We start from the raw sequence: 25,907 nt of genomic DNA, 5'->3' as shown, positions 1-25,907 counted from the left end.
TCGATAGCCGGTTTCTAGCATTGTAAGTCCCAGACACTCGGTATGAAATGTGATGACATTTCCCGTTATCACAATACTTACTTCAGGAAGATGACAATTCTGGACTTTTTTGGCCCTCTTCTCTTTTACACTTTTACATTTTCTCTTCTCGTCTCTATTAACAGACTGATCTTCATCTTTTTGTGGTACAAGTGAATATTTAATTTTTTTTCTATCATCTTTATTTGTATGGTCTTCTGTGTTAGCTGATTTTACTGTTTTACATCTACAACACTTCCAAATAATGACACTACAAAAGAAAAGCGCTAATAAATAACATGGATGATTTAATTTGACTCTTATTTGTACATCAGTGTTATGTCAGTTAAAAATTGAATATAATTATAATATAGAAATAATAATATTTAACAACGACAGCCACAGGGACGTTCTCTCCCAGTGGAACGTCAGTACGTATATGAACATATAACACCAAAATAGGCGGGTTCAGTTCCCCACGGTGGATATGGCAAGTTGACCCCTGCTGCATCTCTTTAAAATAAAGTCAACAAATGCAAACAGGAATAAAATGTTTCAGCTTAAGAGGGATAATTGAATAATTATTATACTCGCTGATAAATTTCAATTTTAAGACCATATTGAAATAAACTGAAAATCATTAATTAGTTAAAGAACTTTTTTGAATGAAATGCCTTTTATATTTATCTCAAGTACTCGAATTGTAATAATTCAGGTTACCCATATTTTACACGTTTCAATTTCAAGTATTTCTACTGACACGCACAGTACCTTATTGTATTTACATATAAAAAACAGGTTGAACAATAACATACTTACAAGGAATGTTTTTCATCAGAAGAACTTGTAATATTGTAAGAAGTGATCCACAATTTAAGCTTTAAGTGAATCTCCACACTTAAAATACACTTTATTGTAAACTAATGATGCTAATTTCCCCATATATATTTCTTTTTAATGCAAGCGTTTGTAACCTTTTGATTATTTATCATTCTAATTAAAATAAAGTAACTAATATTTTTTTTTATTTCTCAGCCCCTTCAAATTCATTATTAAGTATATACACACATGGTTCAACTGTTAATAACATAGAAATTATATTAAGATATATTCAACAAAACATAAAAAAATACTGTTTTGTTCTTACCTTAAAAAAATTAACAAAAGTGGTATTCCTACTGCAGCAGTTACCAATGGAATCGTATGTTCTGACATGGATGGTGCTGAAATGGAAAAATACAAGTTAAAAAGAAAGTTAGTCAAGTGAAATTTGTTTTTGTTATATGATAGTATTGGAGGAGGCTACGTTTCATTTGGTATACTTACAGAGAAAATAACAAGATAACCACAGCGTTCTGAGTTACTGGAATCGAAGAAGTTCCATTCTTTATTAAAACACGTATAAGTTTAATGCAAATAGATAAAACAGTACGGATAAAGAGGTGTAAAGTATCACTTTAGATTAACTTTCTTCCTTGATAATCCAAGTAAAGATATTTACTTATCATATCTTTTGACAACCAAATACACTGACTGTGTTTTCATACCAAATCAGGATGATCATTTGATGCGTCACGTGATTTACCACCATTACATCAGTTATATATATATTTGTAACAAGACAAAAGGCAAAAGTAACAAGTTCTCAGACTTCCAAGGATGTATGATTGTCGACACTGACTAACTAGCAATATGTAAACTGAATACTATTTCTATGTTTCACTATTCAAAGAAATCTGTAATTAGTGTATAAATGAACTACAAACGAAAGAGAATATATTGGAAAACTGTCGGTAACAATTCAAAGGTAAAGTACATGGACGGTCTTTTTGTTGTAAACAAATCTAAAACTCTGCTCTACTCAACCAGTTTTTATAAAATATTCAAGATTTAAATAATACAACAATACTAGAAGGAGGAAAATACTTAAGACATGCAGTTACTGGTCCAAAAACTTACTTCAGACAACAGAAAAGCTCAAACTGTGAACAGTGAATTAGTGGGAATGATAGACATGGTTTGGTGAATCATGTTTTACCTGAGTTGCTATGAGTGGTGAAATGGTAAGATATTTATTATTTAGAATAGAAAATAATGTCCACAATGTACTGGAATGTTATAAGAGATCGGGTCTTCACACCTTACTACATTTTTTACCTTCATGAATAAGGGATTGAAGAAATTTAATGGGAAGAAAGAACAACACGTGTCAACACAAACATCGTCATAGTAATATTTTTCCATCACGACATTTTGTCACCAACCTTTCCACACTTATTATCTCACGTTAAAGGTACGTTTTACGTAATCTTATATGTAGCATAACTTACTTTTCCTTGGAGAAGGAACGTATGTTTCTTCCACCGTTCCTGGTTGACTTGGATCTAAGAAAAAAGCTTGAAATGTTTACAATGTTAACTTTGACAATTAAAAATAAAATAATGGATGAAATATATAATAACTAATTTATTGCTTAGTTTGTTCAAAACAGTTTTTCCTTTTTCGATTTATTTAAAAATTAAAATTCACAAATACTGATCACACATATAAACGCTTTGAAGGAAAGCACAACTTACAACACAGGTTATGTTTCAGTTTGAGTCCTTCAGGACATTGGTAGTTTTCACTAGGTTGTACGCATGCTAAAATAAAGTATAAGATGGTTCGTAGTTCAAGTATTGTTGACATAAGAAATAATATTTTGCACTGTTTATTTGTAATTTAGCACAACACTACATCATGGGCTATCTATACTCTGCCCATCACGGATATCGAAACCCGGTTTCTAGCATTGGAAGCACGCAAACAGTTTGCTGGGCCACTTGGGGAATTTTTGACCTGATATGACACTTCAGGCTCATAAAAAATTATTAACTACTTTTCTTCGTGAAAGCTCACACATTGGAAATCCTGTAAGGTTTAAACAAAATCTAACAAATATAGTTGATGGCTTATCTTGCTCATTATGTATTGCATCGTAAGTCACAGGAGGTTTCAAATCAATGTATTTTCATAATTAATAATAAATAAGGATTTACAATGCTAAAGTTAAGGGTTCGATTTCCCCTCGGTTGGTACAGCGGATATCCCTTTGTAGCTTTCCTGTATGAAAAACGCAAATTTTGGTAATTAAAGGCCCGGCATGGCCAGATGTGTTAAGGCATTCGACGTGTAATCTGAGAGTCGCAGGTTTGAATCCCCATCACACCAAACATGTTCACCCTTACAGCCGTGGGGGCATTATAACGTGACGGTCAATCCAACTATTCGTTGGTAAAAGAGTAGCCCAAGAGTTGGCGGTGGGTGGTGATGACTAGCTGCCTTCCCTCTAGTCTTACACTGCTAAATTAGGGAGGGCTAGCACAGATAGCCCTCGAGTAGCTTTGTGCGAAATTCCAAAACAAACAAACAATATGATAATAATAAATCAAAAATTATTTCGTAATGATAAATTTATATCTGCAGACAAGTTTGATTTTCAACATTTTAACACCTCAGGTTTAACGCGGAAACAATGGCGGTGAGCTGTATGTTGGTAGTTGGAAAGGTGATTTCATGGATTTTGGAAAATTAATGTACAATCATTAAATATATATCGAACTTATAACACTTTACGTAAATTGTAGTAAAAATGGATGGAATCCGATTCATAATTTAAAGTTTTTTTAACTTCTAAACACTACCAAAATCGATTCTTATAAGCATTTACCTTCCAAGAAATGAGTGATGAAAATTGGTTTGTGTGCTTTTATCTCCCAGTTTTTTGAGTATTCAATAACGCACTTATACACACCGGTATCAGAAAAATCAAATTTATAAATCATTAAATCACCCGTGGCTTTGTTTACTCGAATTTTATCATCGTCTGTTGCTATTTCACCGTAGGGGCCAAACCAATAATACTGGAAAACATCAATGGAATAAGTTTTGATCCCATAGCTGTCAGGGACACACGGAATTACCTGTGGGGCGCCAAGTATAATACTTTGAGGTTTAAGTTTTATGTGTCCAGGCATTGCTATTATTACAGCACATAATGCTATAAAAATCAATGTTTTCAAAAAGAACTTCACCATCTCTATATCTTAAAGTTTGCTCGCAGTAGTAACTTGAACGTTTTCCAAAATGTCTTCTAATTATCTGTGTTGCTAAGATACTGTTTCATTGTTAATATTATAAATATTGCAAGCACGTAAGAACTACAAACAATATATCATAAAAGTTCCGGAGTTCCGGATTAAACGCTAAAAGCTGACAAAGTACAGAAACAAAAAGGTGTGAAATTTATGATAAGGCTACAGAAACCACAGTTCCATTTTTAAAGAGCTTTGATTTGAATTTAAAATATACAAATTGAAATATGTGTGAAAAAACATCTAATGTTTACGTTATTTTATTACAAAATAAGACATTGTTGTTTCACAATAATACTTGCTAAATAATCACAATTATTGTTGTGAAAATAGTTCAAACAACTCGTCTGGCAGGTAAATTACATATACGGAATGTAAAAAGTTTCTATTCTTCCCTTAAGTTTCCCCAATTTGAGTTAAAATATTAAAAAATAAAAGCATCATAAACAAACTGTTTACATACTGGTTGGAACAGAATTACAAGAAAAAGAAATTTATTTATTTTCTCCCATGAAGATACCTAGGGGGCTGAATATAAAAATCGCAGAGTTAATTACATCACAGGCCTGATATCAATGTCTTCTCACAAGTATAATTAATTGTGATCACACTTTATCAGTTTAGAAAACGTCTTCACCGTAAGATTCGTTGCTGTAACAAACTGCTTATATAAATATTGTGCTTATTGTGTTTGGTCGTAGGCAATGGATAGGACAAAGTATAGTTGATATAATATTGTACATGTTTGTTTTTGAAAAATTTGTGAGTGCTTACGAAGCATATGAGGTAGATATAGCACAGAGTGCCGGTTTTGTAACTGTGGCTGGAGGTGCAAGCAACCCTGTTAATGCAATTATTCAATGAGAGACTGATTGTTCTGTGAGTCAGCCACTTTCTCTTGAAGTTATTCACCTCATGAACAATCTGAACCTGTTCATTCCGAGAAAGATTTTTATAGCCTTTTTTCCACCACAGGATTTTCCCATGTTTCCCTGTACACCTCCTGCAGAGTGAGCTCGGTCTAATATTGCGTATTTAGGTATGATTTCTCAGGTATGTGATGTTTTATCCCTTTTTATGATTTCCTACAATCCTCATCCTTTTTTGTTGTATGATAGTTCTCAGTTCTTCTTTACCATATTTAGTTTTCCCACTTTCTTTGGATATTAGGGTTCATACAAAGCATTTTACTTCATAATTGGTTGAGAGTTCCAGCATGTCTTGCTTCCTATGTGTCGTGGACAGTTTGTTTGACGAACCATCAAATAGCCTGTCCGTTGTAAGACTCACAGGTGTTGGAATCTATTTTGCCAATTTTGGAGTACCCCCTGACTTCCATTGCTTTTAACCCATGCCTCTGTATTATCCTTACTTTTGTGGTATTTATCTACCATACATTAACTTTCAGATACACTGTACAAAGTCCTGAGGAATTTGAGGAACAGCCTCTCCTTTGTTACTTCTAAGATAACTCATTTTTCATTCTCTACTCTCACCTTACATACATAATTTTTCTGTTGTTGAAACATACTGGGTCAAAATGCAGACTTCTGTCAGATTTATTTGCTGCCCACTTAGGAAATCATGTGTAGCTCTGTTTCTTAGTATATTTTCAAATGTATTCCAGACCCTTTGGAATTGCATGCTGGGAACACCTGCATCAACACTCTACTCTTTTGTTTTTGGTAGCAGATTTGCCACAGTTGGAATCAAGACAAGCCCCTATTCCTGTTTCCCATCCTAGTGCTCCCCAGCTTTTACCTGTTTCTCTTTCCAGGTGTTTTTTCAGTGTAGATCATCATAATATCAACAGTACCAGTTGATAACTGGGTGGGAGCTCAGTTGTGTGACTTTCTTCCCCTTGGCAATGTTTCACCACAGATTGGTGGATTATTTGGATGTGTCCTATGCTTCCTTTACCTTCCTCTTTTTATCACAGATATCCATTTTTTTCCTTCCTCAGGATCCCATTAACAGCCAGCTTCTGTTGGAGGTAGTTCAAGACCTTCTGTCCAACAGAACATTGAATCTGGAAATCATCTCTTTCACAGTTTCTATTCCAGCTGTTTGTTGTTGTCATTAAAACTGAAGACTGGCTATCTGTCATAGTCTTTCAATCAGTTTCTCAGTCTCCTTTTTTGTTTTATAATATAGAGTAAAAGCAAAAAACATAAGTTTTTGCACATTGTAGTGAATGTGTTTGACTTCCTCCTTCAATTATACTTTATCTGTATTGTGGAGGCAGGGCTGAATTATTTATTAGGCACAGTGCCTAGGGCCTATGAAAACTATAGGTCCATGAAAATTTTCCTTAAAAGTTAATTTTTGGTTTAACTTGTATGGCTGGAAGGGCCTACAAAGAGTAGGTGCCTACGTCCTACAATCGTCTTGATACAGCATGGTGGAAGAACTTGGGATTGTTCTGGTTCTTTCTCATCAACTGTCTTTTGTGTAAAGTATAAAAATAATACTTTTCACCTTACCATTTTTACATTTCATTTGCATAACCTCTAGAACCTTATAAATGAACATCAGTTGCTGTTTTTTAAGGTAAATATTTGAACTTTATTTTCTCTTTTATGCACCGTATTACTAACTCTATCATCATCAACAGAGAGTGCAGGGAAATGTTTTTAAAATTAACAAAAACGTGTACATACCTTTTACATCTTTATAGAAATTCACTGGTATAGTCATTTTTTTCACATATTTGTAATTTAACGTCTTTATCTTTTCATTTATAGTTTATTTTTAATTCTCCTTTAAAATTCTTTGTCTATTTATTCTAATATGTTAACTGATACCAATAGGTCTTTTATGAAGAAGTTATATTGACAAATTCCCCACATAGATGTGTTGCCAAAACAGGATGGCTGTTATAGATACCATCTTGTTTATAAAGCTTTCACAATCCATGAAACAAGTTAAGCTTATAAAAACAATTCAATCACTCAAATAGGATTTTTAAAACATAAATTATACATAGGCAACTAAAATATAAAAATTAGATTTAATTACAGTTCAACTGTCTCTAACTATAGCATTTTGAGGTAACAAACCACTGTAAGTGCTGTAGACAATAGTACTGCAGGCTGTTACTTCGACTTCAGTACAAAAACTGTACGCCAATTTCATATTAACTGTTGGTGGAATGGAGTGTATACTGAGCTCTTTATAACAGCTTTATACATTTGTATTAACTAATTTCTTGTACATCATAAATTTGTTTCCAAAGTATAGAAGATTGGCATACCACCCATAAAAGGCTGTAAAATCTATTTCTCTTTTGCAATGGATTGAGTTCTAAGACTGCATATATCGTGTGTCTCAAAAGGACATGTGAAAATACATTGGCATCTAGACAGTTGTATGCATTGCGAGCTTATGTGTTTACAGTCAGTTTCTGTTAAATTGGAGATTTTTTTTATATAACTTGGATCATGTGACAACCAAACTATGTAAGCAAAATATTTATTTTAAATGTTTTTGTTGTAACAAAGAATTAAAACTTGGACAACATAAACATTAAATTATATACTATAATGTTAATTTCATTCACATGCATGGATTGTAAAGATGTTAAATTTTGCACATAATTCAGTAATTTGCATATACATTAATTTTAAAATGCTCCTGTTCTGATCAGATAAACAGATATGACTTTCAGTGTTATTTTGTTTATCAACACTACTCATCATTGAGTTTCTGATGTGAATACTTAAGACCATGTCATTTAAATGCTTCTGTATGCATTTTAATCTGGAATTTTTTTGCCTGTTGGCTTCAGTCAGGAACAGTTTTTATATATCTGGCAACCAAATATATACACGAGATTTACATTCATTTTCAGTGACATCCGTAAATGTATTTATGGCATTTGTACTTGTGATTATAAATGTCACACATGTTTGTAATTGATACATTTTTTGTTGACTTTGCTCTCTTGAACTTCAAGTGATCCAGTTACATGTCTTATCACAGCTGTAAATGAGAGTGACTTATTTTGTCACGTAATTCTTGGAATTGTGATTTCTTCATGAAGTTATTTGCTTTTATTCTCTTTTTTTATTTTTTTTGTTGACTAAATCACTGGACCTTTCTACAGGCTTTAAAAGAATTTCAAAGTAATTGTCAATCAGATTGGTTACTTCTGTTATAATTATTTTGGTAAACTTTGTATTTGGTCATTCTAATTTGCTTGAAAAACATCTCTAGAATACTTTAGAATCCTCTTTTCTTAGTCTTGCCTGAAACATCAGTCTCGTCCAGTTATCTGAATGGTAAATGGTGAACAAGTTTTTGTATTTGTCTAGTTCATCTTATGGTTTTGATGCTCATGAACTGTCATGGTTGGTAACCTGTATGGTCACTTCAGTCTGATTGTTAATTGAGAACTTTTTATTAACTACTAGATACTAGTTACTCATTACTTTTTTATCCTGTGTTTTGACTAATAATCTGCTTCCATATTCTTGGAAATTTCAAAGAACTATTTATTTACTGGTCGTGGCTGAAAATCAATCATTAGTCTTCTTGATACAGAGACTGGTTGATATACATACAGTAGTTTAAATATTCAGTGACCATCATGGATGTCTGTTTTCTCTTTTTTTAACTCAAGGGAGTTTCATGTTTGTATTATGTGAATTTTGTTGCAAATTGCTTTTTTCTTTGTATTAGAGGATGTGTGTCGCAGGTTAATAGGCTGGCTTTTATTGGTCACTAGCCATTGTTAGGGAAGGTTGTATAAAGTTTTACTTGTACAGGTCTCATGTTTTTCTAGGTACAAGGAATCACTGTGCTGGTCTTCAGTATATGGAATCCTCTCTTACTTCACAAAAGAAATATTGTTTTTTATAAACACCTAAAGTTAAAAAAGGACAAATACAGTTATATTATTTAACTAGTGTTTCAAGCAACTGTCCTTCATTAGGTTTGATATTGTTTAAGGTTATTTACTTTTCTCAAGTTTCAACATAACTGTTCATTGTTATTTGTGAATCTTTTCCACTTTTACAAAGAAATTAAGGATGTTTATTGGATAGCATTGTTAAATTCTATTACAGTGTGACATCATTCTTAGTCATAGAATTAATGACCTTTGTGCATCTCTTAAAAAAAATTTCAAAACAACTTTGTAATTTATTTTTATTTTTTTATCAATATAACCTATATTTTTATTCATTTTTTGTTTCCCATATTTTAGTATTGTTTCCTTTTTATTAATATCAATATTAATAGCACCTATATTTTTATTCATTTTTCTATTTTCCATATATTAGTGTTATTTCCTATACATTTATTTACATTATCATTTTCAGTAATTCCTGTTCCTTTTTTTATTTTTCTCTTCTGTGAAAACTGTTTTAACATTTTTTAACTGTTGTCACGGGCCATCTTTCATGTAATGCACACAATTTTTTATGCACATCTAAACATGACAGGAATGTCTTCTGTTATTATTGACATAAATGACATCAACATCTGTACTTGTAATGTGCCCGACTAATCATTGCTCTTTATTATCCTAAAAAAAGAATAGTCAATCGAGTTAAGATATTTTATGTCACCTTTATTGGGTTATATGTTGAACTGATAAAGATTTAAGCACTTATTCAGTTTCACATGTACATAAACAGTCAAAGGATTGTTAGGCTAGTTTGGCCTGCTTGAAATGAATAGTGTATTTTGTTCAGTTTAAATTCTTGCTCTTGCTCAATATGCTAGTTATTGTCATTTCTTTTCCAAAAGTTTAGTGATGCATTTGAAAGCCACGCTGTGTAACATTGAATAGATTCAAAATAGTTATTTGTATCTGAATAGACCTATTCGCCTAAAAGTTCCACCAGTCAATAGAAATACAGAGATAAAAGTTACAGTTTTGTAAATCACCTTTGGAGTATATGTATAAAGATTGGCTCTGCTTACTGTTAATAGGAAGATTTTGAATTTTTCATGAAACATTAAGAACAAGTTGTGAAGTACTTTATAAAAATAATAAACGTAGCATGAGATAGACTTAAAATTGAAATAACTTTATTTTAACTAAACATTTTAGTAAACTGAAAACATTGAAGATCTACATGTTGCATTCTTTGGAAATAAGAAGCTTTATGGCTGTCAGGTATTTACAGTGTTAAAGAGTATAATGTGTGTGGTAGAAGGAACACTCTAAATGTCCCTCTGGTGTTAATATATATAATAAACAGTTTGTGTCATGCTTCTTTGTTTTAATAGTAATGGTCTACAATTTATATCATTGTTTTGTAACAAAACTACCAATTGATATTGTTCGGTCAACTATGGTATTTACGTTGTGAATGTTTCATGTATTTATTGGTTTGTTTTTTATTCTTGTCAACTTTGGTAATACAACAAAACAATTTAATTCAGAAATTATTTAGATTTAGAATTGATATTTTGTCTTTATTGAGCTTAGAGTAAGTTATTGCACAGTACATTTTTAAGCTTAATTATAAAACAAATAATACCCTAGGCTCACTTATTGCACCATGATAAGTTAGATAGCATTTTATTTATATTTTTTTCAGTTGTTTATTAACATTGAGGTATAGACAAAAGTAAGATAAAAAATTACCAAGGGTTTCAGTGGAGTAGTGTTTCAACTAAGCCTTTGTTACAATAATGTTTTACACCCAATGCTTATATTTAGGCCATTAAATACACCTTCCGTTACTAATGTTAAGATCAGATGATAGCTAGTTGTGTTTAAGTGTGAATTTAAAGTACGTAATTCCCTCCAGTCTTACACTGTTAAATTAGGGATAGCTAGCTGACTTCCGTCTAGTCTTACACTATTAAATTAGGGACAGCAAGCTGACTTCCGTCTAGTCTTACACTGTTAAATTAGGGATAGCTAGCTGACTTCCATCTAGTTTCACACTGTTAAATTAGGGATGGCTAGTGCAGATAGCCCTCGTGCATGAAATTCAAAAACAAACAAATAAATATAATTAAAGATGTATTAACTGTGGAAACTCTACTAAGTAAAATAGTTACATATATTTTTCCATATCACATCTTCCAATTATTTTAGTTTAGTCACAGAGTCCATCAGTCTCCTTTCACTAAAACTGATTTCTTATTATTACTTTCTGACTTATGGTGTACAATTCCTTATTCATGTAATTTTTGTTAGTTAATTTAGATATAACAGTTTACTTTATTTTGGTGCACTGGAATTTTTCTTGTAGAATTTTTGTAGTTATATTTTCTTATAACTTCTAGATCTTTTCATGACATGGGACTGGGCAACCCACTTTCATGACTATGGACAAGAAAATAGCAAGTATTGAAGGGTAAACCCACAAGTTGCTGTCGTTCTGCTTGAAAAGTAAGTGGAACATAAAAGTAATCAAAGTTAATTTTAAATATCACTATTATACTGCTTTATTATAAATTGTTAAAGTCTTTCCAATAATTATTATACATGTTTTGATTTTCAAAAATGGAAAATGAAAACATATAGTCACCTTAAAAGTTGTATGTTTAGTTACCTAGTCATATGTTGCCCTTAAGATACTTGATACTATTGATGTCTTACTCCAAGACATGTCCTGCAAGATGTCAAGTTTCATTTTTTAAATTAAAAGTTAAGTCTTATTTAGTTTCTCAACTAGCCTTTGACAGGTGTAAATACAAATTTAGAAAGAATGAAGGTGAGATGATAAATAGTTGTAGACTCTGAATAAAGTAATGTTTTATTTTTTCTTTCTTTAATGTTAGTTTATTTTTAGTATTGGTTAAATTGTTTGATATATATTTGTTTACGAGGATTATTTTGCATTGTTATCTTAAGATATGTGTTTAGAACAAAACTAAACCTCCTAAGCTAGCTGAATCTTGTGTTTGGGATTATAGCACAAAATTTGCTTGCATTGAGGGTACCATGACAGATGAATTAATACTTTCTAATCATAATAAGTATGGTGATATGTTAGATGTACATAATATTCATTTCTTGTTTAATTTCTATTTGAACTATATAGGTATTTTGTTTTGATCAGAAGTTGGAAACAGTTGTAGATTTTATTACCAAAAAGTTTCTCTCTGTAGATGTTTTTTATCACAGTAATATATTAGACATAACTTGAGAATTCTTTGTATTAATACCATAATTATTAATGAATCAATTTTAACTGTCGAGAGTTTAATAATAGTTGAATGTCTTTTGTGTAGTCAGTTAACCATACATGCATACAATTTGCACATATTCACAAGATGATAGGTTCCAATGCTTCAAATTAAATAAACATTCTTAGATTTTCATCTCCACGTGTAATGTGAGAGTAATAAAACATTGAATACAAAGTAGATAAATATTATCAATATATTATTTTTCTAAGATAGTTAGAAATAAAATCTTAAATTTATGGTATAATGTTCAAAACTAAAATTCTATTTTACATTTTGAAGTTAATGATCATGAACGTGCAAGTTAATTTAGCCATAATTAGTTTCATTTAATATAAAACCACTTAAATTCAGAATGTTTGTTTATTCATATATTTAACAGTGCTTACCACAAATTTGCACAATAATTAATACATTCTTGCATATAAATACGATAGTTTTTTTTATGATAACTAGGTGTCTGGGCTTTTTATAATGAAAGAACACCTCATATCTGTTAAAGCATGTCTTGTTAGTTGGCATAACTAAGAATATAGGTACTTGTAGGAATATCATGAAGTATATACTTTGTATAGGTTGATCTGTAAGTAGTTTTGAAAATTTTATATTTAAGGCTGTTCTATGTGTAAGCTTCTTTATAATAGAAGTTATAAATGGTTTTAACTATCAGCTTTGAGTTGTACTTATGAGATAAAATTCATGTTTTTTGTTTATGTGTTGAAATATCCTAAAGTCATTGAATCAAAGTAATTTTTTAGAAATATGTAAATCATATAAGTGTTTGAGTAATTTTGCACAGTAATTATATATGTTTAGAAGTTACACTGCCCACAAAAGTTTCTCCACTACAATAAAAATACAACTGTTCATGAGTAGTTTGTTGATCCTGATTCTAAAAATTGTTGAATATTACTGATCACCTCTAGTTTTTGAGCTATGTTAGGTTTATTCTAAATATTCTTATATATTATGAAAATAACTCTCTGATGACTTTATTTATTTATTGAAAATTGCATTTAAGAATGTTCAAAAACTGAAAATACACTTAAGCTATGTTTAAAACTTTCATCATGGTATTATTTTTTATTTCTTTTCACAAAATACCTGACTGACTTGTTGCATCTTTAATGTATGTTGTTAGTTTCATACAACAAGAATCAACAGTAATCTTCCGTCATCACAGGATTCCACTGTCTTTCTTGATGTTACTGTTCTATTATAGACATAACTTAAGGGAAGTGCTCACCAAGATTATTGCTCACTGCACCAAGATCATTTGATAAGAAACTTAATTGAAAGTGTGAGAAGTGTAACTTTAGTAACATCTTGGACCCAGTTTTCCTCTTGTTCTCAGGGATATCATTAATCGTCACAACATAGTTTTCATCTCTGTAAATTCCTAAGAAAATTTTAACAACCAGTTTGAGTGATTTCCTCGCAGTAAGTTCTTTCTGACTGATTAATGTTTCAAAATCACCATTCATCAGCACTTCCCAAATCTGTGGCCCAACAAAAATATGACCTTTTAGTTTTTACTTCACTAACTTTTTGAAACTTATAAGACAGATGGAGTGGGGGAAGAAACATATCTTGATGATTCACTGAAAGTTGGAACTCAACTTTCTGTTTTCCTGGAACGTAATTTTCTCACTGGCCATTCCGTTTTTTTGAAATGCATTTTTTGATATTGGCTATCCCAGACAGACAAAAAGCTACAGTGTTTGGTATACTCACTTTATAGACTTAGCAGTAGTGGATATTTGATTGCTTCAGGAATAAGCTGCATGTTCTACTATGTTCAGAGCATTAATAACAGGAACCAATGGCTTAGTGTTCCCATTATGTAAAAGCACAGTTTTCACACTAACTTTAGATGAATTGGTAAAATGTTTTCTTTCTTGAGAGTATATTCAGTACTTGATTCTTCAATAAGTGCATCAACATTTGTACAGAAACACAAAGTATCTTGCATGCTGTAGTGAGAAGCAAGACTTTTATAATAAATTCCATTGCCATAAATGAAAGTTCCCCATGCTGTTTCAGTATAAAACAAGTCACAAATCTGATCATTTATCTCATCTTGTGTGATCAGATGAGGCAATTTATGCTGAGATGCCACAGGGGTAAAATTACTAAATGAAGGAAGTAAAGATGATTCATTGTCTTTTTTGCAGTATAACTTCTGTTTCCCACTTTGCTGCTGGATGTGACACAAGAAAATCATCCCCATGAAGTACTGGTTTCATCACAGATGCAATCTCTGGATATTTAGTGTATTGTTTAGTTTTGTCTGAATATGCAGAAATATTAATGCAAAAATAACAGTTAGTTAGATGATCTTTGGGCTCACACTGTATCATTGAAATTGTCAATGACACAATTGCTCTTCTTTTATTTAGCCACTGTGTGGAGCCAGATTTGGAAACTGAACAACACAAATGTAGCATAAACTGTTTAGGTGGTTTTTGGACTTTACTTGAAGAGAAAGCAGTCAGTACATGAAATAATTTTCTAAAAAGTATAAAAGAATTATGTTCAGAGAACTAGTTTAAAATATTTTAAAAACAAAATTTTGATTTTATTTGATTATATCACAGGTATGATGTGAGGAAGATGGACTTTGTTTTGAGTGTGTACAGAGCCAGACAAAGTAACCAACTGAGTGAGTGAGTGAGAAGCAGTTAAGAGAGAGGTGTATCACTCTGCCCATTTTAAGCTCAGTTGAGGGACTCCTTAAATATTCCTGGGCAGAAAAGGTGAGTATGGGAATGAAGCAAAATTGGTTCAAGTCATTATAATTTATCAAGAACAAGTAGCACATATGAACAATATATATGGAGTTTTCACCAATACAATACAGTTACTGTCTGAAGTAATCAAAAATTTATTCCTTTTGTTCATTAAACTTTCTATGTAAACTTAATTTCACAGTATAAACCTATTGAACTGAGCTGATTGTATGGTATTACACATATTGTTGATAAAGTAGTGAGATACTACAGTATCTTAAAATCTGGAGGTGATGGACAAATTCTGATTACGTGTCTGAAACCAAAACTATTTAATTACCAAATAATCACTTGAGTTTTCTATTGTAGCAAATGATTTGTTATGCAGTGTTACCTAGAACATTGTTTAGGGCAAATTTGTGTTATAAAGATAAAAAGTTTGTTTGTTTTTTTTACTTTACAATGGTGTGTTTACACTTTATATTTTATAATGCATGCTTTTGTACCAATTGCAATGTTTATTTATTTATGAAAAGTGTATAACTACCTTTCAAGTTGTTTCAGAAATAAAATTATTGCTTAAAAATACAAGTTTCAAATAATGCAACATTTTTTTAAAGGGTCTTATTTTTCTTAGGTAGGTCTTGTTCAGGCTTGTGAATGAAAAGGATTTGTACAATTTTAATAATATAATTTACTAATTTTTTAAAATATTAATTTGACCTATCCATACTTTTAGTGTGAATTAATGTTCTTTACTCCCTTAAGGGTGAGAGAAGCAGACAAGAAGAGGTTGGTAGAAACTGCCCTAAAACTGCTCAGACAGTTAACATCAAACAGTGATTAGTATAATTGTACTTAATTCTATCCTTTGTTACATATTTTGGTTTCTTATAATTACTGGCTTGATGGAAAGTATGAGGTCTGTTAAACAAATACGCGGACTGACATCATAAAACAAAATGTACTTTATTTAGAAGTTACAGGTCTAGGACCCCTTCAAAGTACTCTCCTCCCCAACGCACACACTTATCCCAATGGTGTTTCCACTTATTGAAATAGTCCTGGTACGCTTCTTTTGTAATGTCCATAATCTCCTCCGTCGCATTTGCCTTAATCTCGGGAATCATCTCAAATCTTCTTCCTTTCAAGGGTCTTTTGAGTTTGGGGAACAAGAAAAAATTGCAAGGAGCAAGGTCAGGTGAGTAGGGGGGGTGGGGAAGAACAGTGATCGAGTGTTTGGCCAAAAACTCGCGTGTTCTTAGGGCTGAATTTTGCAGCAACGAGGTGCATCTTCAATTTTTCGGTCAAAATCTCATAACAAGATCCAACTGATATCCCACACTCTTCAGCAAGCTCCCTGACAGTCAGACATCAACTTGCCCGCACCAGGGTGTTGATTTTGTCGACGTGTGGGTCGTCAGTTGACGTGGAAGGACGTCCAGGACGCTCATCATCTTCAATGGACTGTCGACCATCCTCAAAACGTTTATGCCACTTGAAACATGCCGTACGCTTCATAGCAACATCACCGTAAGCCGTGTTCAGCATAGCAAAAGTTTCAGTTGCAGATTTTCCAAGTTTAACACAAAATTTCACAGCAAGATATCTGCAATCGGGAAATGGTGTCGTAATCAGCTGATCTGTGCGAACCTAGCGACACCAAGCGGATTTCCCTGGAACCAACTGGAGTTGCACAATTCAAACAGTCCACGTATTTTTTGAACAGCCCTCGTATCCATTCAGTTTTTTGTGTGTTTTATGAATTAGTAAAATGTGACTGTTCAATGTTAAGAACATTGACATCAATTATTCTGAGAAGTGAGTGAACCAGGCTTTCAGTTAATATTAATAAAATATAAAGATTCTTATCATTACCACAGTTTTGTTAAAAATGGATAGTTCTAGCAGCAGAGCTTACCATATTAATGTCTGCCATAAAGGGAAATTAAGCCAAGAAGTGCACTTTCTACTTATTTCTAACAAAATATATTGACCAGTTTTTGATTATTTGGCTATATAGTTTTAAAATTTTGTGAGAGACAAAAACGTTTATGACACTAAATTATTAAAATTATTTGACCCATGTGTTGCTTTATTTCTCAGTTTTAAATCACTTTTTGTTTAGCCCATTTATTGTGTTATGGAATATGGAAAGAGTGTGATTCTGAGGGAAGTTTGAAAAAATAATTAAATTGTGATCGTAACACAAATGATAAAAAAAAGACATTAAACACGGGTCAGTGTTATAGTTCTCTTGTAATTTTCCATTTGATTTAATAGCTAGCTCATAACTCTTTGGTCTCAAGGTAATATATAGATAGTAGATAATGAACTTGAATCATCTAATAAACTGTTGTTGTGACACAACTGAATTCCTTGTGTTTTCTGAATATAACTTAACAACTAATTGTAAAGTTACATACAGATATTAGAATATAAACAAACCTCGTAGTCTAATAAGTAGCAGCTATGATAGATCTAAACTGTCTTCTTTATGATTCAACACACTGATATAGTTGTGTTAAGAGAGTCATCTGTATAAACAATATCTGTAAAGATGTGTTTTCAAAACAAACACCAAGGGCCTTTATGAGATTTTTAGAATGGTACTTAATACAGTTTTTCAAGTGTTGTCCCAGTTATTACTGGAAGAAACATTTTCATGTGGATGCAAAGTAAAATTGCCAACCTGGTATGTGGTGGAGTAAAATGGTAAGCAGACAATACAGGAGAGAACAGTTAGTATTATGTACAATAATTTAGGTATAGTTGACTGGTATGCTGTAACATAATGAAGGGTACTTATAATACATTGTTATAATAATAATCCATAAATGGCTAAATGATTGTTACTATACCACAACTGCTGCAACCTAATGGCAGACACTAGAAAAACACAGTACTATGACAATGAAAAAAAAAGGTAATGTGATTGTTACCCTGCTAATATGGTATACTCTAATATAGTGGGAGATGCTAAAAACAAACAAACATTACTACAACAAGAATAAGTGGCTAAATGATTGTCACTGTGCTGTACCTTGATGTTGCAATGAAGTGACTGTTTTGTGGTGCTAAATAATTTGACAAAGTTGTTTACCAAACTAATGCAGAAGAGCATATGATGTTACTACTATAGAATAATTCAGTTTGTTTGTAACATATACAAAACAAATATGTCTGTAGTAATATTACACAGTAGTATAATTTGTTTGTCATTGTATAAACAGACTTTTCATCCTCTACTTACATCAGACAGTTATAGCTGGCAGCTGGTTTTTACTTAATATTAAACCCATTTACATGCTGCGTATCTGAAAGCCAGTGTTCAGTTTATTTTGAAATAAATCTCACACATCTCATGATTGTAAGAAATGTTTGGTAGGATAGTCTACAAATGGGAAAAGAACTTTTAAAGATTTTTAAAAATGGGAATTATGTTTGACATGTTTCTCTAATAATTTGACACTGAAAGAAGTTAGTTGTGATTATCTTTTATGAAACATTTAAAATTGTGCCTTTTACTTGTCATATAAGTATGCTACTGGTTGAATTGTAATTGACTAATTAGATAAAATAATTATTAGCTATGTTGTACTGTACATTTTAGGCTCATAATGAATGATACATCATCAGGTTATTATGGGTTATAATTTTCAACAGTTTTTGTACTTTACATTAAATAAAACCCACTATCTGGTAGATGGTTTGCTACATGAAATACCAATTTTGAAGGTCCCAAACTTGTAGATGTTTACAGCACTAGAACTACTAGTAAACATATGTTAATGAAGAAGAATTTTTGTGACATTACTCCTGTTACTGATTGTAAACAGAAGACTTAGTACTCGTGATTTACATATTAATTTATGTTAGTACAAGTATAGTACTATATCATGTTGTTGTTTTTAATTCATGGAATACCTATTGTGAATCATATCAGACACTCAAAAGATTCATACAAATGAAAAAGGTACAGAGCAATATAAAATTCTAACAAAAGATAGCCATGTTTAGATAGTGAGTAAAAATTTTCATGTTTTGTTTTTGTTATTTGTTGGGAAAAAATGTCAGAGTGGCCTTTTAACTAATATGAAACAATTTTTTAATGATAGTGCAAGTTCCCTTACACAGGCCTTCAACAGTAACAGAGATTAGTGATAAGGGTTAACATTTTCTGTGACCATCAGTTGTCTTAAGGGTTCAAAATATTTGTAAGCTAATAACCATCATGAAGGGTGGAAACTTCTGTAAGGTATCAGCCTCTGTGTTTCTTAAATGTTTTCACAAACACTCTTAATTGTTTACAATCCATTTTGTCAGGTTGGACTTCAATGGTCACGTCATGATTCAAACTGCTTACTCTTGAATGTTCAACATTTAGTTGTTTCTTGTCCCAGCCTTTTGTATTACTTTGTTTTGACCATAGGCAATTTTTTTTCAGAATAGCATGTTACTGTGGACATGAATAATTAGTGTAAATATGTGTATATTGCTTTGATGTTTTGAACTATGAAGTGCTTCTTTATGTTTAGTTTTACACTTCTGGAAACAGCTAAAACCATTTAACTCAATTGGGATTTTAACACTCGTTAAAAGGTTATAAAATTTGATAATATTGTCATGCTTTTGCTTTTGTGTAAATAATAAAAATTTATCAGAGAAACTAACTTTAAAATATAATATTTATCAGGAGATTTCAAATAAAACAAGTCAGAACTATTTTTGTGTGTGTGTGTGTGTGTTTGGAAAATATTTTATTAATCATAATAAACTTATAACTGCTGCAAAGAAACTGTATAAAATAATTATTTTTCTGGTTGTGTTAGATGTTGATATTTTTCAGTTTGAAGAAATCAAGTATTGTGGAATGTGTTTTTGTTTAGTAACTGAGAAAGATATTTATATGCATTGTACGTTGTATGTTTTTTTGTTTGTGGGGTACATTTGTTTTTTCCACAGAATAGTTCATTGTAACTATCTGTCCATACCTGCTGAGTTTTTGGGAGATAGTTTTCAAGTTCGTCTTGTGTGCAAACCAAATAATTTCCATAAAATCAGTTTATAAATCTTTGGTAAATTTATCCTGTTTAATAATACCATTTTTTTGCTTGAGTTGTATGTAGAGCAATATTTATATGTTTATGTACACAGTATATTTATTATTTGTTTTGGTTTCTGAAAATATTGGATGGATGAATGGATAGAATACATTAAAAGTTAATTGTACACTTAGTGTTGTTTTGTTAGCTGGTGTTTATTTTTAATGTTTTAAAAGTAATTTGTTTGTATTTACCAGTACTATATTATATGAAACTATGTTGTTTTATCCAATAACAAACAAGCATACTTCAATGAGATGTTGGTTGTTGTTTTTTAAGTTAAGAAATAATAATACAGTTGTTAACAGAATGACTAGTACATAGTTTCCAAAAAATTTTTTGTAGATTGTTTTATTATAGGCTGTGTGTGACTTACAGATATTGCTGTATAGTCACAGTTCTTTAATAGTGACATTTACTCTGCAACTCTAGATACATATACTTCTCCCTCAAGTACTTTTGTCAGACATCATTTCATTTGTAGGTCATAAAAACGTGATGAATATAATCTACAGCCTTTGTTACTGTTTGTTTTTAACAACTAAAATAAGAAGACAATTTTTATGATACACTATCAAGATGTTCCTCTCATTTGATACTTCTGCTTATAATGATGTAAAATTATTTTTATGGAAGTAAACATTACAACTTTATTCAACATACATTATTATTGTGGCATTATATTTTATTTCATAACATTCAGTTTGAGATGTTTTAAGGATAGTTTGGTACAGCTGTAGCAATGTATCCTTGTCTGATACATTTTTTAGTGTTCCTCTTTCTTTTGTTCATGCAATCATATGTCCTAATGTGATATTAAATACAGTGATTGGGAAGGAAAAAGAAAGTTAATTTTATTTTTAACATGATACAGGATATTTCAATATTTTGAGTTATTTGCTTGAATCATTTCATAATTTCATATGAAGAATGAGGATTTAACAATCTGGATTAAACAGAAGTTTATTTATACATTGCTATTTATCTTTAGTTAAGACATTTTTACATTTTTGTGTTAGAGATTCCATCTTTTGATTTCCCATCCTATGTTATAATCCTTGAACAAATTTTACAACCCTAATAATTCCCATTTGGTGATCATGTCTGTATGTATATCTTCCCCCTTAAATAGCTGATTGGCAAATCGCAAGATTTTGCCCCAGATGTTATTATCTTTGAAGAAAGTTCACTGAATAAAGTAAATTAACATTTTTCCAGGGATATTTTTAGCATGATACAGCCATGTTCTCAAAGCTCTCTTTGCCTTCAATTGTAAATTCAAGAAGGTTTACTGTTAATAATAGGGATAACACAAGATGAGTCTGTAAAAATATTTTATATATCAATTTTTTTACTTCTAATAAAAAATTTCCTTACAAGAAAACGAGGACAGTTTCACACTATTAACTCATCACCTCTTTTGTGTGCCTTTTTTCAAGAATCTTCCATTAATAAAAAATTAACTTCTCATCCTGAACCTGTAGTGCTGTCATCTAGTGTCATTCTATTTACATTTCTAATATTTTCATTGAGTTTTCTCTTTATTAGAAATTGCTACTTTACTATATTTAACATACATATTGTTTGGAAATATTTTGTAAACTTTAAAAATTTTATGAAATTATTATAAATAATAATTTTTAAAAACTTATTTATATTATTTACATGTGAAAAACAACGAACGTTAACTTTTTTTTTGTTTGTTTGTTTTGGAATTTCGCACAAAGCTACTCGAGGGCTATCTGTGCTAGCCGTCCCTAATTTAGCAGTGTAAGACTAAAGGGAAGGCAGCTAGTCATCACCACCCACCGCCAACTCTTGGGCTACTCTTTTAGCAACGAATAGTGGGATTGACCATCACATTATACACCCCCACGGCTGGGAGGGCAAGCATGTTTGGTGTGACAGGGATTCAAAACCGCGACCCTCAGATTTCGAGTCAAACGCCTCAACCACCTGGCCATGCCAGTCATGAAGTTAGAGTGAGACTTAAGAGAATTTAAATTAGTTTGGTTCAGAATATCAGTGGGAATGATACAATATTAAAAATAATTATAAATAAATGAATAACATATATTGCCTACAATATTTACAGGGCCATTTTTCTATTGTTTTATAATTTTAATTTTGTCAGTTGAGTACTTGTAATTAAACCATGAATTATGATGTTCTTGCACAATGTTTGAGGTCCAACAAATAGCTTAATATTTAGTACTAAATATTTCTACTCACAGAATAATAATGTTTGATACTTAGAAGTTTTTACAATGTTAATAAAATGTTTATTTTCTTACTTATTTATAATATTGTTTGTGGGGTTTATGCAATTTTTAAAGGCATTCTCTGTTGATGTTAATCATTTTAATATTTTTGTATCATTCTGCATGAAACTTAATTATTGTATCAGTTGGAAGATGAGTATGGTGAAAAGTATACATCATTTGATTAGAATAACCATAATAGTTTTTTTTTAAGTTTATTTTGGGACATTGATATTTATATGTATCAAAAGCTAGTTTGTATACTTCCAGGGGAACTGTATAGGCCTAAATGGAGAAACTTTGATAGTTATGCAAGTTATACCTTTTTCTTACATTAATGATACATTTGTAAAGGCAGAAATGGAATATCAGTAATCATAGTATTCACATGTGTGTGTTAGTTTGTTATAACTCAAAAAAGAATTAAATAAAAAAAATGCTGCATTGACTGAAAATATCCCAGGGTACAAGCTGCAGTGTGGGATCATATGTACCCTAGGGTTTTGAGATGACTTAAGAAATAGGAACCACACTGCAGTGGGGATACACTGTCTATCAGTCTTAACCTCCATTCACCAGTCTCATATAAGAAATAGAGTAGCAACACATACAGAATTAGAAATAGAAGTTAGGACAGTGAGACGTGGGTGCTCAAGCCCACAACTTCCTACATGTGAAAATGATGTGGGACATGTTTTTACACATAAAAACTACACACATGATTTATAAAATACAATGCAACAACTGTCATGACTTCTACATTGGGGAAAGAAGCAGAAAAATGGAAACTAGATTCAAAGAACACAAAAAACTATCTTTGCATGTTTTTCAATACGACAAATGTCGTAAACACATTATCATAGGAGACTCCCAGATGCTAAGTAGGAAAACAAATGCAAAATCAAAGAAGCCCTACTTATAGATATAAAATTAGAAATTAGGAAAGAGAGGTGTGGGTGCTCAAGTCCATAACTTCTCATGTTTTTGAGTTATAACAAACTAGTATAATTTGTTAGAGGTTTAGGTTTGCTGTTTTAATGGAGTCATTCCTTCTGATTTTACACATTTCACTATTTAACTTCATTAAAATGTATTTATTTTCACTAATACATATTAACAATTGTGATAAAAAAATACTGACAGAAACAGGTTACAACTTCATTTTGCATAACAAAAGTTATTAGTGTAAAATGTTTTATAAATTCCAAAAAAATGAAAATCAAACAAATTCAAGTATTTGGAAAGACTTGGGACCTACTAGAGCGATAGCTCTGATGATAAAATGATGCTTTTGAGAAAGTCTTTTAAAAGATTTAATGAATGAACATGAATTTGGAAAATGTTTTTCACTGATAAGATCAACAGTAGAATTGTTTTATGGAGGATTAGACACTTGTTCTGCAAATATTAAGGCTAATTTGTGACACCTTTGCTATTTTTCTTATAAGAGCAAAGAAAATTAGCTTATTAAAATATGTTCTATGATTTCAAAAATTTAAGAATTGGTTTTATGGTGAATCATACCATCTCAGTACATGCATCGTAAGTATGGTCTTTCACTGTCTTTTCATCCTTACTTTTAGACATGGAATTGGTCTCTGTTGGTACAAAGTTTTGTAGTCAGTGAACAAATTTTCAATATCTTGTACATATGTGAACAACTATTTCTGTCCTTATCATGAAATTAGAAACAGTTAAGGAATGTTATGAAGAGAAAAGTATTTAAATGTGATTGTTTGGAAAGTTTTGAAACATTCTGTTGTGTATTGGGGGGGGGGAAGGGAGTTTCTTCTGGAAGTGGAATTTTATGTTTAAGAATCAAGAGGATTTTTTAAACATTCATTTGGTATGGATAAACCTACGCTACATCATACGTATGAAAAAATTGCATTATAAAGGTACTTGTCTCAGTTTATGATGACAGTATTGTTTGTTTATTTAACATAACCTTCCAGTGTACACAAATAATTTGTGGTCTATGCAGAAATGACTTGAAGTTTCCCTCTTCATGTTATTGTAGCATGTATTGTCGTACCAATTGCATGCTAAACAACTGAGATAAGTGTTTAGAACTAGAAAATTTAATTGGTTACCTTCAGGCAGTATTTACATTGATTAGTTTTGTGCAGTTTAATCAAAGCTATGACTTAATCAATTGTCACAATAATAATAAACTAATTGCAAATAGAGATAACAATTTTCTCTATTCTTGGTAATAAATAAATTTTTATTTATCCAAGTAATAAAAAATGTTACTTTGTTTGCTTCTGAGCACAAAACTTCATACCTGACAAATTAAATCATGAACATCAGCAGAGATGCCAACCATTATGATTTAAACGTAATCATTACGATTTTGGTGTATACATTACAACTACATGCTCACAGAGTCAAATATTACAACTTGTTGCAACTCCCAAATTATTATATATTATTTTGGCCAATACAATAAAGTGATAAATTGTTCCTCAGGACTTGAAAGGGGTGAAAAGAAAATGTCTAGTAAAATACAAATAAATTTTGATAATAAATAAAAGACAGTCCAAATGGCTACTTGCAATAATCATGTTTGTGCTTGAAATAATAAAAAAATATTTGTATCTCCAACATCTACCAATAGTTTAAGTGCAGTGCTTCTCCTACTGGGTACATGGGGGAATTCATAGTTATGTCATCAGTGCTTGTCAGCCAATCAGCGCTCGTGTTGATGGGTATTTATCATTTTCTAAGCAGCATAGAAACACCAATGCGATCATTCACAAGTTGGAAAAAAAGAGGCCCTTGTTTACCAGATTGTCTTGTTTCTGGCAAATCTAAAAGGACTGAAACTGTGGAAGGGTTCTGTCTACAATCACTACGCTCAGTCATTTGAAATAGTTGGCATCTCTGTATCAGATAGTATAAAACTTTTAAGTATAAATATGCTTTAATGTCTAGTTTATTAACATTCATGGATAATAAAGTTCATTAATCTTTTTAATGCCATTTAAGTGTTTTTTAACATATACATTACACATTTTTAATGTGGCTCCCTTTTTGAAAATCACAGTATATGTAATTTGATTTGAAATTAGAAACTGGCTGTAAAATTAAAATCACTTGAAACCAGGACTGGAAAGGCCAACTTCAGGTGCCTGATGCTGCTGTTTGAACTACCCATTAGTTATCCTGTCTATAATTTTGCTACACTTCTTTTAAAACATTTTTTGTTACTTTCCTTTTTGAAAATGGCCATAACATCAAATAATTTGGAACCAGGATTAAAAAGGCCAACTTCAGGTGACTTATGGTGGTTTTTGTACTTACCTCTTTGTCCTCCTGGTGAGTTACGATAATTACAGTTACACTACAGAAAGTCCTTTACAACTTGAATTACTGTAGTTTTTCTCTTAATGTTGTAGACTTGATGTAAATTTTGGTTTTATGCTATTTATGTGTTGTTTTTTTAAACATTATTTTGTTTTACCTTAATTTCGTTTTATGAATTTTACTAAATTTACTTTTTTT

General features: G+C 31.2%; 2 long non-coding RNA genes across 22 annotated transcripts in view; one reads left to right on the top strand and one right to left on the bottom strand.

Moving 5' to 3' along the window:
• Positions 1-25,907, top strand: part of LOC143249062 (uncharacterized) — a 241,299-nt gene that overhangs the window by 195,095 nt on the left and 20,297 nt on the right. For 11 of the 21 annotated variants that reach the window (XR_013027439.1, XR_013027449.1, XR_013027441.1 and 8 more), the window contains exons 1-3: positions 4,706-5,204; positions 11,400-11,505; positions 14,903-15,061. The exons of 8 other annotated variants lie outside the window; for them this stretch is intronic. This is a non-coding gene — a long non-coding RNA (uncharacterized LOC143249062). Of the gene's footprint in view, positions 1-4,705; positions 5,205-11,399; positions 11,506-14,902; positions 15,062-15,802; positions 19,762-25,907 lie in introns of those variants that run through there. 2 more of the 21 variants (XR_013027456.1, XR_013027446.1) reach the window with 2 other exon arrangements.
• Positions 301-25,907, bottom strand: part of LOC143249068 (uncharacterized) — a 59,204-nt gene continuing 33,597 nt past the window's right edge. Inside the window, exons 2-5 of the long non-coding RNA XR_013027499.1 lie at positions 2,595-2,660; positions 2,349-2,402; positions 1,166-1,241; positions 301-531 (exon numbers count right to left, since the gene is read on the bottom strand). This is a non-coding gene — a long non-coding RNA (uncharacterized LOC143249068). The remainder of the gene's footprint in view (positions 532-1,165; positions 1,242-2,348; positions 2,403-2,594; positions 2,661-25,907) is intronic.

This window comes from Tachypleus tridentatus, chromosome 4 (genome assembly GCF_004210375.1).
Source record: "Tachypleus tridentatus isolate NWPU-2018 chromosome 4, ASM421037v1, whole genome shotgun sequence".
NCBI classification, from domain to species: domain Eukaryota; kingdom Metazoa; phylum Arthropoda; class Merostomata; order Xiphosura; family Limulidae; genus Tachypleus; species Tachypleus tridentatus.
Note: the sequence above shows the minus strand (reverse complement) of the source record. Positions and strands in the feature narration are given on the sequence as shown.